Genomic DNA, 17,853 nt, shown 5'->3' with positions numbered 1-17,853 from the left:
GACAGGGGACAGAAAATAGAGACATGGAAAAACAAAACATATCTACATAGAAGACTCTGAGAAATAACTAAAACTGTTTTGAGAAATAAAAAATTAACCTGTTCAAACACTTCCTAGTGTAAACCCTTTTATATATGGAATAGAAGTACTAAAGACCTCCCTGGTTCGGTACTCTTCCTGTGAGACTGGTGTCAGAAGTGGGATGAAGAGAGAGCCATAGAGGTAAAACCAACCATCCTGCGGACGTGATAGCCCAGTTGGCCGAGGAACAGAGACACCTACAGCTTTTATGAAAGTAAGAGGTTAAGGATGCTCATTTTGATAGAGATGCTCTGCAGAATGCATTGAAGAACCAAGCCACTATAATTGCCAGTAATCAGTTGGTTCATGAAACAGCCCTAGATAAACTCACTGAGATAATTGCTACTACTAGAGTACACCCAACAGTACCCAGCTCAGTCTTACAAAAATATCAGGAAGGAGAAGACTCTGAGAAATAACTAAAACTCTTTTGAGAAATAAAAAATCAACCTGTTCAAACACTTCCTAGTGTAAACCCTTTTATATATGTAATAGATGTACTAAAGACCTCCCTGGATCAATACTCTTCCTGTGATAATTGGATCATGAGGTGTTGGATTACTTTGGTGTGGTATGTGATAAGGCTCAAGCTGCTGACATCAACCACTTTAATGTTTGACTATTCTACAGGACAATGTCTGACAAGGCCCTTCCTTCTGTGGTCTGAGGGTCCGTTCCTTGAAATATGTGCTTCGACTCAGTACTAGTCACATCATTGTTCCTAAGAGTCCAGACATATTGACGGCCTGTGTGTTGTACACTGGAATACAATTTGTGGTTTAACCAGAAACTTGTGCTAAGGTGTTGGTGTGTAATGTATATAATCCTGAGCTGGACACTGTGTAGCTGTAACATGTCCATGCTTGCACAAGTAGATTGGGTCTTCATTGTGTGGTCCACATGGTCTTACATCTCTACATAGTGAAAAGTGAAAATTTAGCAAGCAGACAATTAATTTGTGATGAGTGTATTTATTACAACAGGAATTCTGAGAATAAAATGTGGACAGAAAGAAACAAAAATGTAAAGTGAAGGGGCCAGTCATGGTGAAAGAATTCATTGGAGTAGGTGTCACACCATTGGGAGTCCAAAGTCCAGAGTACTCCTCCCATTGGAATTGGTAGGTGGCTCATAATCAGTCAAAGGAGTTCATTTAGGAAGAAGTCACTTGCTGGCAGTGGTGGGTGTCTTGCCATCTGTACCTACTAGTTTCTTAGCTGGATGTACCCTCTTGCATTGGGGGGGGTTCCGCTGCTACAGAGGCAGTGGTGTCTGGGGCTAGTTCTTCCTCTGTCAGGGCCTCCCTTCCAGTGACTGGTACTGATGTTGGTGTGCCTGGTTTTGATAAGCCAAAGTAAGGGGTAGATTGCTGTTGAAAATCACTCCTCGGGGTATCATGAATGTCCCTCAGCACCTCTGTTAGGGAGGCCAGGTTGATATTGTGGGCCTCCATCCAGTCCCTCATGTTTCTGTGCATGCCCCTCTGTAGCTGCTTGATTTGGTGTAGTTCAATCAAGACCTGGCCCATCATGCCTTGGGACTCCTGATAGACTCCCAATACGTGGCTGATGGTTTCCTGCCCTAGATCAGCCCCAGTGGCCTCACCCCGTTGGCCCACAACAGTCCTGTCATGCACCCTACCCCCACATGCCTGTGCCCTTGCCACAGGATGCCCCCTCTAACGTGTTCCTGGACCCTCATTGTCAGAAGTGTTGCACTGAAACTCAAGATCCAGGACTGGGGGGCACGAGATGGTAGACACTGTGCTCAGGACACAGGTTGCAGGGTGAATGGCTGCCTGTGATGTGTTGGCCACATTGAGACTCACAGTTGCTGTCTGACCAGGTTTCCCAGATGGGCCAGAACTGTTCTCCATGTCCAGATGCCCAGGAATGTCTTTTTCTCTGAGGGCTTCATCCAAGGGGTAGTAGCAGTCTTTTTCTGTGACCTCTGTGCACCCAGTGGCAGCTCCATCTGCTGATGTAAAACATACAATGTCATTGATTATATTGTGACATTTATCTCCAAAGGTTTAGTCTTACAGTAAGCAGAGACTTTGCACAGAGTTAAGTTGCAGTTAATCCTATTGTGGCAAGTAACCATGGTATTGGATATATTGAAATGCCATGTGTAAAGCATGCCAAATCATTTTGACTCAAGGTGCTGCTGAAATGTGCTAATCAGTAGTACTTGGGAGGATGGCCTGAACATGACATCTTGCCACCAGTGCAGGCAAAACAGTGGCGAGGCAAGATATGGCTTTGCCCTTTAGAAGGCCTAGTTGACTGTGATGCAGGGAAACCTAGGACTTTGTTGTATATGTGATTGGAGTCATCATGCGCCTAATGCAGTGTGAATGTGTCTGCTGCCAATACCAAGTCTTAGGAATACTGGTTATTCATATCTTGGGTTAGCAAGTCAAGATGGAGCTATGTTGACAGATGCGTCTGTGATTTGTGCATGATTTGTGCTTGATCTGTCCCAGGTAAGTATACTTCAGTTGAGAGTTGACAAACAAGGACATTTAGACAAGTAGCCACTATGCTGGTGTTTGGCGTTTGAGTTAGAGGGCCTGTTGGTCCTTGCACTCATGTCACTCTCTCTACTTCCCAACACTTAGCAAATGGTATCCTCCCAGGTGAATACACTTCAATTGAGACTTGCCAAACAGTGGTATGTGGACAAGTGAACACTGGTCTGATGTTAGGAGTCAGGGAAACAGTGTCTCCTGGGAGTTGCAGTCAGGTTATTCCCTTTTCCCCACACACCTGACAAATGTTATCCTCCCAGGTGAGTACACTTAATTAGTGGTTTACCAAACAATAGTATTTGGACAAGAGAACACTAGGCTAGTGAGTTGAATAATAGTAACAGGGCCTCCTAGCCTCAGCAGTCATGTCTCACCCTATACTACACACACTATCCAAATGTGATTTCCCCAGGTAAGTACACTTCATTTGTGGTTTACCAAACAATGGTATTTGGACAAGAGAACACTGGGCTGGTGGTTGGATTAACAGACACTTCAATTGAGAGTTACCAAACAGGGATGATTGGGCAAGTGTATACTGGGCTGGTGGTTGGATTTACAAACACAGGGCCTCCTGGGAACTGCAGTCATGTCACCTCCTCTACTTCCCACACTTGGCAAATAGTATCTTACCAGGTGAGTACACTTCAATTGACAGTTACCAAGCATGCGGATGTAAACAAGTGAACACTGGTCTGGTGTTTGGAGTTGTTGAAACAGTGCCTCCTGGAGGTTAAAGTCAGGTCACTGTCTCTATTACAAACACTTGACAAATGATTTATCCCCAGACAGACGAGTAAACCTCATTTGAGAGTTTACTAACAGATGTAGTTGGGTATCTGTTAGTGAAACAATGCCTTCTGGGAGTTGCAGTCTGGCCACGTTCTCTAGTACACACACTAGACAAATATTGTCCTCCAAGTTGAGTACACTTCAATTGAGCGTTACTAAACAAGTGTATTTGGACAAGTGTACATTGGACTGATGTTTGGATTTACAGACACAGGGACTCCTGGGAGATGCAGTCATGTCACTCCCTCTACTTCCCACACTTGGCAAGTAGTATCCTACCGGGTGAGTGAAGTTCATTTGTGATTTACAAAACAGGGGTCTTTGGACAAGTGACCACTGGTTTTGTGTTTCAAGTTATAGAGACAGTGCCTCCTGCGAGTTGCAGTCAGGTAACTCTCTGTACTACAGACACTATACAATGTTATGTATTACATATCTGTGTGCAGACTGCATTTGGAGTTGGGCATACATTTAGCTGTTGAGACATACCATAAGTCCTGTCAATATTTTTTTATATTGAAAGACGTACAGGTCCCATTTTGACTTAGGGCATGCGATGGGCCTTGGTAGCTGTGCTGTTAGGTCCAACAATGCAGATTGACAGTGTTTGGACTCAGATACTCTGGGTATTGAATGTTGGTGGAATACCTGGACAGGACAGTGGCAAAGGGTAAGCTGTGAGCACGCATGACATTGGATTTTGGCAACTTTTTAATGTTGTAACTTACCAGACTGCACTCCCCATGTATTCCTGCCTTCCCTCAGAATGCAGGATGGCCAAGACCTTCTTCCCCCATGGAAAGAGATGTAATGGGGCACTGGAAGGGCCACCGCTAGTCTTCTTGGCCTGCAGCTAGTGCCTGGAGACCATGGAATAGACCTTGCCCCTGAGGTCGTTCCACCTCTTCCTGATGTCCTCCTTTGTGCGCACGGTGGTGGCTACAGCATTGACTCTGTTGATTATCCTGTCCCATATTTCCACTTTCCTACTGAGAGGAGTGTGTTGGACTTGTGCTTCAAACAATTATGGCTCTAGACTTATGATTTCATCCACCAGGACTCATAACTGATCTTCGGAAAAATGGGAATTTTTCGACTATGACATGGTTGAACAAAAATAAAATTGATAACAGTGACTTATTATACAGGGGAAGTGTAAAACGGGTGAATGGATAAAAGAGTGTGCACGGTGTTCTAAGGGATGCGTTTCGCTTTGAAAATGCAAAGGATTGTGGTCTGTGAAGCGGTGTGTTTTGTAGTGTCCTTTGCAGGTGTGTCCACTGTGGCAGTGTGTCAGCTGTGTTGTTTTTAAATTCATCTCATGTGTAGTCGTCTATAACTTTGCTGACAGCGAACCACCATGGTTCAGACCGCCATGAAGGATCCGCCACAGCGACTATGTGCTTTTAAGATGCTCGCTGGTTGGCCGTGGTGCAATCGGCGCTGGAGGTCGGACCACCTATTTCCAGGCTGCCGCACTGCTGGCAGTCTGCTAGTTTTGCTTGGCGGTCAGGTGTCCTGCCTGTGTAACTCATAATAGGGTGGTCTAACAGACCATCAGCATGGCGGCCTTTTCAGGAAAGCCAACATGGTGGCCTGGCAGTCTGACCACCAAACTTTTAATCGGGCCCTTAAACGTTTATCAAATATCACCAGAGTAGTTATTGCCCTTTCACAAAAACTCACAGCACTTCAGCCAGGTGTACTCATGCACTCGAGGGGAAATGTGAGAGATGGTGTAAATGAGCCCCAGTTAACCAACTTTATGAGCTTCACTTCCTTTGACACCATATCCCCTCTGTCTCCTGGGATGTGTCGCTAAGTGTACAAATATGGAGTGGTTAGGTTTTCTTTTCACTTTTTATCATGCTCCACCCATTACCGCTTCCCTTCTTCCCACCTCCTTGGAATTGAAATTATATCCCAGAAACCAAAAGTGTACAATCATGTATTCCACTTTCCCCGGCCCTCATTCAGAGGTCCCAGTCGCTCATCCAGTCTGCCACAACTCTCCTGAATTGTGGCTGACTTTCTCGCAACCACTGGCAGCATCCACTACGCCTCACACCACTTGTTTGCTTCCTCTGTGTTCCCCTAACTTTTTGCTTCCCTCCCTCCTTTCTTCTGATCCTGTGTATGCAGGTTTTAGGACTCTGCACACGTTACCACTGCTAACCAGTGCTAATGTGTGTGTGCTCTAGCCCCTAAACATGGCAATATTGGTTCCTACCCAATTGGCACATTTAATTTACTTATAAGTCCCTAGTAAAATGCATTATATGTGCTCAGGGCCTTTAAATAAATGCTTCTAGTGGGCCTGCATCACTGATTGTGCTACCCACTTCAGTAACCCTTAAACATGTCTCAGGCCTGCCAATGCATGGTCTGTCTGTGCAGGTTACTGCTACTTCAATGTGACATTTAAAACCACTTGCCAAGCCTTAAACTCTCCTTTTCCTACTTATAAGTCAACCCTATTGTAGGCCCTAGGTAACCCGTAGGGCAGGGTGCTATGTAGTTAAAAGGCAGGACATGTACTTTTATGTTTTACATGTCCTGGTAATGAAAAACTCCCAAAGTTGTTTCTCACTAATGTGAGGCATACTCCTATCATAGGGCAGCATTGGAACTGCCTTAATATACTTTTAAGCTGCAATTGCTGATCAGAAGAGAGTAGCTACATCATTTTTCATATCGTTGGAATGGAAATGATAAATCCTCTTTACTGATAAAGTCAGATTTAATATTACTATTTTAGAAATGCACCTTTCAGTTAGTAGGCATTTCTCTGCTCTTACTGCTCTGTGTGTCTTACAGACCACCTCCAATACATGTCTGGTCTGTGCTGGGTGACAGCTCCCTCTGTGCATTCCATCCAGACAGCAACAAACACTGGACACTCAACTGCATCTGTATTCATCTGCATACCAAAGGGTCTTTTTGGGCAGGAAGATTGGAGGGGCTCACACTTACACTTTAAAGGGTAGTGGCCTGACCTCACACAAAGGACTGATAAACCCCCACAGATAGCCTGTCTGACAAAACTGGGCTGAAAGAGAGCTGGTGCACTTCAAAGCCAATCTTTGAAGTCTCCCCACTTCAATAGGCAACTTTGGGAATAAGTACTGGGTCTCTGACCCGCTCAAACAGACACTTCTGGACCTGTAAATGGACCTCTATCATAAAAACTTCTGTGCTGCTCAAAGGACTCATCTTGACTGCTTTTCTGGAAGAACTGTTTTTCTGCTTGTTGCCCTTCAGTATGCTGCTTTCTCTCTGTTACACAGCCCAGCACGTTGTCTTGCTGCATTTGGTGACATTTTGATCAATTTGATCCCATTTTCACAGTGGAAGAGGCACAATTCAGTTGATGTGTGCCACTCACTTATTAAATTCACTCTTTGCACCAGAGTTTGTCTGCATCCTCTGCCTTTATTTCAAAGGAGTGGGCATGGAGAGTAGAGTAGCAGTATAATTGTGCTAAGCATCAATGAATAGGAAAAAGAAATGATTTAGGGTGGCGTGTGTAGGAGGAAATAGGATTGGTTAGTCACAGAGTAGAACACTTGAGTCCCCTTTTGTAGAAACTACTACATGATCATTTTTACTTTTCCTCCTTCCACAAGAACAGAAGAGAGAAAATTAGGCAAGAGGGGGAAAGCTGCTAGAAACAGTAGCAACATGGCCAGGGCCCAAGAAGCAGGCGATGAAGCTGGTGATGCCAGGGCCACAGAAGGTGTTCCTGTTGCTGCTGATAAGTAATGTTTTTAATTTATTTCTTACTTTAACAATTTCCACCTATTGTGTATTGTATTTTCATCATTGCATGTTTCAATTTCCCAACTTCCCTTAGTCTCTTTAAATGTTTATCATGCCCACATAGTTCTTTGTATTTTCTATATTCCTTCCCGCAGCTGACTTCCTCCTGTTGGTAGCTTTATTCTCCACCCCACTGTTATTGTGAAAGAAACCTTTACCTCTTCCCTCTAGTACATATTCAGCTCTGTGCGGCGCAGTACACGAAGGGAGAGTGACTTTCCCCATAGCTTTCACGGAGTCTAAATTTCAATACTGTATGAAGCAAAGGGAACGGACAATTTACTATTTTGTGTTTAGGGCTGACAAAAGGTAAAGTAAACGATTGCTTAGTTGGGCACTAGATTTGTTTGTCTCTGAAATGCCCCCTTTTTAAGAGTACATGCTATTTTATATCCTCAAGTTAGGGCAGTCCACTACTGCTGACCCCAACTTGCTCCGTATCACCGAAGTAGCCTCCACCCCTGTCATTCCTTCTGGTGCTGCTGGTAAGTCATGTTGAATATTTTCTCCCTATATATTTTAGTGTCTGCTTTAACCACACAAACCTGACTCTTTGGGGCATATTTATACTCCGTTTGCGCCGAAATTGCATCGTTTTTTTTGACGCAATTTCGACGCAAAACTAACTCCATATTTATACTTTGGCGTTAGACGCGTCTAGCGCCAAAGACCATGGAGTTAGCGTCATTTTTTAGCGTGGACACCTACTTTGCGTTAATTATATGCAAGGTAGGCGTTCCCGTCTAAAAAATAGACTCCGAGGCATGTGCGTCGGATTTATACTCCCGGGCAAAAATCACGCCCGGGAGTGGGCGGGTCAAAAAAAATGACGTACGGCCGCTTTTGCACCGTTTTTTAGCGCCTGCAAAAGGCAGGCGTTAAGGGACCTGTGGGCTCTGAAGGAGCCCAGAGGTGCCCCCCCATGCCCCCAGGGACACCCCCTGTCACCCATGCCCACCCCAGGAGGACACCCACGGCTGGAGGGACCCATCCCAGGGACATTAAGGTAAGTTCAGGTAAGTGTTTTTTTTGTTTTTTTTTGTGGCATAGGGGGGCCTGATTTGTGCCCCCCTACATGCCACTATGCCCAATGACCATGCCCAGGGGACAGAAGTCCCCTGGGCATGGCTATTGGGCAAGGGGGCATGACTCCTGTCTTTGCTAAGACAGGAGTCATTTCTATGGGGGTTGGGAGTGAAAAAAAATGGCGCAAATCGGGTTGAGGCGAAAAAATTGCCTCAACCTGACTTGCCCCATTTCTTGACGCCCAAGCCCCATATCCCCCTGCCTGGTGTACGTCGTTTTTTTTAACGCACACCAGACGGCGCCGGCGGCTAACGCCGGCTAACGTCATTCAATAAATACGGCGCCCGCATGGTGCTTCAGAATGGCGTTAGCCGGCGCTAATTTGTTTGACGCAAAACTGCGTTAGCGCAGTTTTGCGTCAAAAAGTATAAATATGGGCCTTTGTGTTTCCTTTTATATTGCCCCAGTTTCAGCTGCTGACTTTCTCCTGTCTGTCACTTTCTTCGCAGCCTTTTTAGTAACCTTTCTCCTGCCCCTCTTATATTTGTCTTCAATTAACAGAAGATTGCTGATAACATATAGAGGAACACATACTTAAGTATACTATATAATACTATTCACATACCACGTAGGTTGACAGAGGGTTTTATTGAGCACATAGTCCATAGTACAGGCTATCATGGACCAAAACAGGATGTCATGTCATACAAGGTTCCATGATGACATGAGTAATGATAGCACAGCAAGGCAGAGTACCTACCACCATACATCCTTCCCATGTCCTACCACTCGCCCACTGTTTGTTTTTCTGATCCTTCCTGACCTATGCCCAAATCCAATATGATGAAAAAAAAAATGTTATAGCCTTGAAAGGTTCATTACTGACTTGTTCCATAAAATTTTCAAAGTGATACTTTTGATTAATAGATGAGGCAGAGATAACCCAATATTAGTGATATACTACTTTGTAACTTGTGCAAAAACTGTGTTAGTTACTTACAGCATTGTATCTAAATATGTGCATTTTGTTTGTTTTTGTCTAGGACCGGAAGTACTGCAGGCTCCTGTTGAGGATGGCAGAGACTATCACCCAGCGGAGGGGGAAGTAGTGCCTGCTGGGACAAGTGATACATCACTTTCCTTTCCTCAATGACAATTACTTAATTTGTTAAGGTATTCCTCCCTTTCCTCCAAGCTCACTAAGCAATCTTTTTATGAATTATCCAGTCGCCTATGTTTGTCTCCTCCTCCCTACCATTCTGTTAGAAGAAAGGCTATGGTGGCCAGTGCCCACTCATCTATAACTTACCCCATTTTTCCTGTCCCATCCCGCCCATAATTTGCAATCCCATCTCGGTTTTTGCGATACTCTCCCATAGTTTCTGCCTAAGTGATTATTTTCTGACTTCATTACTTTTCTATCTTTTACCGTTCAATAACCATGCAAGCCTACTAGAGTATTGATCAATCATTCATTTGTAAAGAGTTTCGCTGTCACCCCTAGGGGTATCTGGGTGCTGGGGTGTGATGTCTCTGTCGAAGAGCCAGGTCTTGAGTCTCTTCCTGAAGTCTGCCTTTGAGAGTGCAGTTCGGGGGGGGAGGGAGTTTGTCATTCCAGGCTTTGGTGGCGATGTAGGAAAAAGAGCAGCAACTGCCATGGCTGTGCTGGATTCTGTGTGTGTGTGTGAGAGCCAGAGAGGAAGAGCGCAGGTGTCTGGTGGGTTGGTGGAAGTGAAGAGGGTGGTTGATGTAGTCTGGTACTTGATCTTGTATGGCTTTGGAGGCATCGATCAGGAGCTTGAGATTAAATCTTCTGGACGGGGAGCCAGTGGAGGTTTTTGAAGTGTGGAGGGGGGTGATATATGTGCACCTGGGAAGGTCCAAGATGAGTCTGGTGGTGGTGTTCTCTATTGTCTGGAGTCTCTTTTTAGGAGCCGGGAGGACATGGTGGCGTAGAGAACGTTACTGTAGTCGAGGTGGCTGGTGACGAGGTCCTGGGTGACGGTTTGTCTGGTGCTGGCTGGGATCCATCTGATGTTGAGGGTATGGAAGCAGGAGGAGGCTTCTGCGTTGATCTGTTGCTTCATAGTCAGCTCACTGTTGAGGATGATGCCAAGGTTGTGAGTGTGGGTCTGCGTTCGGCTGGCCACCAGCTATGGTCCCAAATGGAGGTGTTCTGCATGGAGATAAGGACTTCCGTCTTGTCGGAGTTGAGCTGCAGGCAGTTAGCTTTCATCCAGTCAGCTACGGTGGTCATGGCATTGCGGAAGTTAGCTCTGATAGTGGAGGGGTCTTCAGTAAGCAAGAGGATCAGTTGAGAATCATCTGCTTAGGAGATGATGTTGAATCCATGGGATCTAATGATGTCGGCCGGGGGGGTCATGTAGGTATTAAACAAAGTGGGGCTGAGGGATGAACCTTGGGGTACGTCGCAAATGACTCTCTTGGGTGCAGAGGTGAAAGGGGGTAGTCATGGATGACATTTTGGCTGAGATGGATTGAGTGGTTATCTGCGCCTATGTGGAGATACTATTGCTGGTATGTGCTGGGGGTTCAAGAGAGCTGAGGTAGGAGATCATGGGTTGGGGATCGTAGTTGTTGTCGATGGTGGCGATTTTGCTGTGGAAGTAGTCTGACAGGGTGTTACAGAGTTCTCGGGATGGGTGGATGGTGTTCTCTGTGGCTGCTGGGTTGGAATATTCTTTGCCTATTTTGAAAAGCTCTTTTATGTGGTTGGATGCTGATTCAATGTGGGTCGTGAGGTCGCTCTTGTGGCTTCCTTGAGTTGTCAGTGGTAGTTGCTGAGGTCTGCTTTTTGGGCTGTTGTATCGGAGGGATTCCTGGTGGATCGCCATTGTTTTTTCGCAGGGCAACTGAGTTGACGCATTCGGTGATCCAGGCAGAAAAGTTCAGGATGGCATAGTCGAAGTCAGATGAGGCCTTTTGTTAGGATGCACCGAGGTCCTGTGTCCACTGTGAATCAGTCACTCTGCTCCAGGTGCAATAGTGGGTTCTGAGGTTCTTAGTGGTGGTATGTTGGGCGTCTGTGATGGTGATGTGGACAATACTGTGGTCGAATCAGGAGAGTTTTGTGACATGACTAAATTTGACTCTGTCGCTGAGAGGATGGAGAGTGTGTCCGACCTTGTGTGTGGGTACGTTGACGAGTTGGGTGAGACCTATGTTACTCAAGTTCTCGAGGAGGGTGGCAGAGTTAGCGTCATTGGGGTCATTGATGTGGAAATTGAGGTCACCGAGTAGAATGTAGTGGTTGGAGTCGATGACCAGTGGTGCAATGATATTAGGGATGGTGTCGCAGAAGGCCGGGAGGGGTCCTGGGTGTCTGTATATGAGAGTGCCTCTTAAGGTAGTTTTGGAGTTGATTTTTTAGTTGAAAATAGAGGAGCTCCAAGAGGGGTGAGGTTCCGTCGTTGGTAGCGATGCATCGGATGGTGTTCTTAAATATGATGCTGATGTCCCCACCGTATTTGTTAGTAAGTTCTCGGTATATGATCTTTTAACTGTCAGATGTTAAAGTGGAGATGTCAGGGTTCGAGAAGGGATTTAGCCAGGTTTTGGTGATGAAGGCAACGTCTGATGAGATGGAGGTGATGTTGTCCCAGATTTCTGTTGCGTATTTGCATAGGGATCGGGCATTGAGCAGAAATCATCGGAGAGGTTCTGGGTTGATACTGGCCTTCCAGGTGGGTGTGGCATGAGGTCCTGTGTGGGCTGGCGGCTCGGAGCTGCAGGAGAAGCATCAGTTTTGGTGAAGGGAATGGTCCTTTGGCAGCACAAGGGGATGCGGTGCAGCAGTTCTTGTGGCAACCAGGATTCATGGCTCTGCGCTCCTATGTGGAGTAGCAGTGGGTGACTGGATGGCCAGGGTTCCTGGTTCTGGGCATGGTCCAGGTGTGGATGGGCACAGATGGGCTTGCTTTTGGCATAAATTTGGAGTGCCAGCGGCACACCCACTGTGCGTGCCAACTGTGCGGTTGCACTGCAGCCTCCATTAAGTAGGTCCTGAGGCAGGGCGCTGGGTGGCAGGAGGCAGAAAAACAGCAGGAGGAGGGAAATGGGGAAGAGAGGAGAAAGAGCACAAAGGCAAGCTGGGCAAAAAAAGCAGAAGAAAGAGGAAAAGGGAGCAGAAAACTACCAGAAAAGAGGAGAACAAACGTGTATAAAACAAGTAGAAAAGAGTGAAAACGGAGCAAAACATGAGCAGAGCAGAGGAAAAAAGGATCAGACAAACAAGCAGAAACCAGGCAGCAGAGCGTGTCAGTGCGCAAGCTGGAAAGGAGACTGTCACGGGGGAGCTGGCACAAAGACCAGCTCTATGGGGTCGTATTACAGAATTCATTAAGTAGGTTCTGGAGGGAGGGTGGGGTGCTGAGAGGTGGGAGACGGCGGGAGGAGGGAAATGGGGAAGAGGAGAGGAGAAAAAAAGGCAAGCAGGGCAAAAACAAGCAGAAAAGAGGGGAAGGTGCAGAAAATGAGCGGAAATCAGGGAAAAGAAGCAGAAAAGGGGAAAAAGGAGCAGAAAACAAGAAGAGAAGATGCGAAAAAGGTACAGAAAACTAGCAGCAAAGAGTGAAAACATAGCAAAACATTAGAAGAGAGGAAAAAAGGAGCAGACAAACGAGCAGAAACCAGGCAGCAGAGGGTGGCAGTGGGCCAGCTGGACAGAAGTCTGTCATGGGGGAGCTGACACGAGGGATATGACAGTCAACCAGTCCATAGCCAAACATAAATTTCCTCAGCCCAAGGCCTGCTGTTTATCTTACCAAACCTCACCCTACCCCGTCACTTACTTGGTCCATAGCCAATGAAAAAGTATTTGCAGAGTGGTATTTTGGATGAAGGATGTAGTGGGGAACTCCGTCTGGATGATCTAGAATTGCCCTTACAGTTTTATCTACTGGTCACTGGTAATACTTATTGATAGTGGGAATGGGAAACATTATTGATCATTAGGTGTGAAACTGCACCCTGGTGTATCTTTAATTAGCCAATATTGTATACAGCCCATTAATAATAAGTGATGTGTAACCAAGCTACACTCCTTGCCATATTGAGGTTGGTGAAAATCAAGGACCCCGATGTCTGACTTTAGGACCTGGTGAACAGCTATGTACAGACAGAAGTGGCAAGAGATCTGTCAAATCTCTTAGCAATACCAAGAGATATCTAGGTAGACATCCAGTGGTGCTCATCTCAGGAGAAGGGAATAGCCACAATGATCAATCCCGCACTATTGCAGCTGTAGATCTGACAAACTCAGCTGAGGTACTGCAAAACAATTATGTTATAAGAGCTGCATACCGGATGCAATATGCTGCTGCATATCTTAGAAAGTGTGTTGTTGTGTGCCAAAACGTATAAATGTAAGCTTGACAAATAAATTTAAGGAGACCATGTGCCTGTTGTTCAGGTCCATTCAAATAATTTGAAATAACAGAACACCATACTCTTAAAGCAAGCATGGGCAAGCACTAGATTTCAGCACCGGTTCGGTAACACAGTAGCTAAAAGAGCTGAGCTCTGGAGTGGTAAGACATTTATTGATTTATTCTTCAAACCTTGAGACTATGTTTACTGATCTGTGACATCTACATACACAAAAAGAACAGGTCAGCCTCTGCTTGGAACATCAGTAATCATTGGACAGGGACATAGAGAGGATTGCCCAGTGTCACCGCGATTTGAGCAATGTATACATTGTCCTTAGCTGTATCATGTGCTCTGCATACAGGTGCGCAATGGAGTGTGTGCACGCACTAACATGGAGCCTCTATAAGTTAGCAAATATGCCACAGACAGCACAACTGAATAGAGGGTGGGGTCGTTGCGGAAGTATGAAAATCATGCATTCTCTTACAGATTACCGTGTTAGTGACCGGCGCATGATGCACAGTAGACAGCATTGAATCACTGAAAACTGCTCACTCCTGTGCTGGTGTGAAAAATCCATGATGTGGTGCCCTGTTTTATTAATCGGTGTATGAAACAACTGGTTCAGACACTAAGAGTAACACATAAAAGGTTTCTAGTCAGTGTTTATTCTTGAGTTGCAAACATCACGACATCATACATAAGTGGATTAAATCTTGTGCATTAGAATGTTTTTCCTTGGCATTCATTGGTGCTTGAGTACGTACATCAGAAGTTTAAGTAATTGTGCTTTTTTATATGTAGGACTCTGGTGTCTGATGTCTGCATCCTAGGAACACTACACTAGCACTATGCATTCATTCTAGGAGTGCTAACACATTACACTCCATTTCAACCTACATATAGGGCCTCATTCCGACCCTGGCGGTCTCTGACCGCCAGGGCGGAGGGCAGCGGAAGCACCGCCAACAGGCTGGCGGTGCTTCCTGGGCTATTCTGCCCGGTCAGAAAAGGGGAACTGGCGGTTTCCCGCCGGTTTTCCCCTGGCCCAGGGAATCCTCCATGGCGGTGCTGCTTGCAGCGCCGCCATGGGGATTCCGACCCCCTTCCCGCCAGCCTGTTTCTGGCGGTTTTCACTGCCAGAACCAGGATGGCGGGAACGGGTGTTGTGGGGCCCCTGGGGGCCCCTGCACTGCCCATGCCACTGGCATGGGCAGTGCAGGGGCCCCCTAACAGGGCCCCATACAGATTTTCACTGTCTGCTTTGCAGACAGTGAAAATCGCGACGGGTGTCACTGCACCCGTCGCACCCCTGCAACTCCGCCGGCTCCATTCGGAGCCGGCTTCCTCGTTGCAGGGGCTTTCCCGCTGGGCCGACGGGCGGCCTTTTGGCGGTCGCCCGCCGGCTCAGCGGGAAAGTTGGAATGGCCGCCGCGGTCTTTTGACCGCGGGGCGGTCATTCGGCGGTAACCGCATGGCGGGCGGCGACCGACGCCCCCGCGGTCAGAATGACCGCCATAGTCTCGCCATGCTATATTGCATCTATGGGATACTGAGTTGCTTTGAACACTTCATTACACAACAATTACATGCCATCTTGTAGTGAGACATAGGAATTTAATCCACACAATGCATACAGGTCCACTAACGTGCAATTCTGCATTGCATTCAAGAGACACTATAACACTGACACAGCGCTACAAAAGTGGGAAGCGCCCACTCCACTACACTGCATCCGAGAAATGCCTACACACCACACTAGCTTCATCTTAGGTATTTAAACTCAACACCCCGCACCTTACGGACACTATTCCACCAGAGTATGGTACTTTTCCGTGATGTTTCCACTGATTGTTTGCAATTTGTGATGTTGACAGGTTTGAGAGGTAAGAATGAGAAAAACAGAGGAAAACTATTGAGATCTTTTGAATCAAAGTATAGTTTGGAATTTAATACCAAGCAGCCATTTGGACGTTACATGGATGAACAACTCTTGGTTCCTCTGAGTTGAAATTAGACACCTAATTATATTGATTGAAATTGCTAAAGCTATGTACTGTACATGATTTTGGGGTTTCTTTGAAAAATGGTATTGTTTCTTTTACGATGATGTCCTTAATGTACTATTTTTGTTATGATATTTGAACATAATTTAGACAGTTACAAGAAAGTATAAATTGAATTAAAATAATTTGTAACCTGTCCTGCTCTAAAGTAAACCCCTTGGGGTGGAACTGGCGCTATGCCAATAATAATTGATTGCTACACAGACATTCCTTCCGAGTGCAGAGAGAGAGCACAGACAGTCAATCTTAACTCAGGGGCAATTTGTAAAGTATTTGTGCATCAATTCAAACTTGAAAAACACCATAAAAAGGATCCTACACTACATTAGAAAAATAGAGTACATTTTAGTAAATAGAACAAGACCAAAATGACAAATCTGTAATCATTAGATATAGAGACTTAAAGATCATAAATAGCACCAAAAAGCACAAAGTGCCAACTGTGGTATCTGGGTTCCCTGAACCAGGACAAAGGCACACATTCAGGCAGACCGTGATGGAGTGCCAGCCGGCTACACGGGCCTAGTTAGGCCTGCTGAACAAGAGTACTTTAGATGCTGATTGTGAAGCATTGTGAGATCCCACACCGAAGATGTATCACACAGCTGAGGCAATGCGTCAATTCCGAGGAGCTTAGAAGTTGCAATGCGCAGTCCTGCATCATCATTGAGGATCATTTCAGTGAAGTCTTGTGATGCTAAGTCTGGCATCAAGGATGTTTCACGCAGCCAAGGCTATGCGTCAGGGGTGAGGAGCTGCGAGGCTTCTTAGCGAGAGCCTGATTGTCATAGAGGCTGCAGCCAACATGAGATTTGAGATGGGAGGGTCTGCATCTGGAAGGCATCATGAAGCAGCAGTTCCGATGTGGGCTGGGAAGTCAATGCAGAGTCATACTTTGAAAGAATCCTAAAAGCAGAGACGATGCATTGGTTCTGCTCGGGTTGTGCCGCACAGCAGAGGAGATGTATCAGTTCTGCTGGATTCACAGATGGGCTGGCAGAGTGGCTTCAGGCCTACTTCCCAGGGTCAAGGACTGGGGTGCCACTCACAGATGGCAGAGTCCAGGTGCTGGGTTCAAGGTCATTGGAGCCTTATGCCCCTGAGGCTGTAGTCAGAAGGCCAGTCAACTAGCCCTTGGAGTCACTCTGGGGTCCTTGGTTAAACAGATGCAGGTCCAGTCCTTTTCACCCAGGCAAGAGGGCAGCAGGCATTAGGTCAGCACAGCATGGCAGCAGTCTTTCAGGGCAGCAGTCCAGCTGAGTGGAAGCCCTTTCAGCAGCACAGCAATCCTTTTTCCTGCCAGAGACTTCACAGGAAGTGTACTGATGAGTTGGTGTCTGAAGTCCAATATTTATATTTGGACCTTCCTTTGAAGTGGGAGATAATTCTAGAGGTTTCCATTTAAAGTGCACAAGTTTCCTGTCTTCCCTGCTCTGGGTCCAGACTAACTGCAGGGGGCATGCTGTCCTATGTGTGGAGGCAGGGCACAGGTTATTCAAATGTAAGTAGGGCAGTACCCAGCTCCTTCCTACCATCCTGAAAGTGATGGCCCATCCAGGCACATGTAAGCTCTCTATTGTGTGAGGATATCCAGGAGAAATACACAAAGCCCAACTGTTAGCTACACCCATTCATGTGACCCATAAATATCCTGCACACACTAAACGGCTAAAGCAGGAAAATGACATACTTCTAAAAGTGACATTTTCAAAATTGCAATTTAAAATCTAAATTTACCATTAAAGAGGATTTTTCTTCACAATTCTAAAGACACCAAACATGAACTGCTTACCTGCCCCTAGTTGGTAATTAGCACTTTTTAAACATTATATTAAAACTCCAATATTAACCTACAGGTGAGGTATGTCTTGCATAATTAAAAAACACATTTTGGAGTTTTTCATTATCAGGACATGCAAGACATAGAAATACATGTCCAATTTCTTAAATACACCAGACACTGCCCTTTGGGCTGTCCAGTGCCTACTTGTATGTATTAAAATGGAAGGTTTGGGCCTGACAAAAGGTTTATTTGCCAAATCAAAATGGGAGGCTAAATCTGCACCCACAGAATGCAATGGCAGTTCTGAGACATGTTTAAAGGGATACTTAAGCGGCCAGTGCAATTAGTGCTGCAGACCCATTTAT

This window comes from Pleurodeles waltl, chromosome 9, assembly GCF_031143425.1.
Source record: "Pleurodeles waltl isolate 20211129_DDA chromosome 9, aPleWal1.hap1.20221129, whole genome shotgun sequence".
NCBI lineage: Eukaryota > Metazoa > Chordata > Amphibia > Caudata > Salamandridae > Pleurodeles > Pleurodeles waltl.
The sequence above is the reverse complement of the archived record's forward strand: the minus strand, read 5'-3'. Positions refer to the sequence as shown.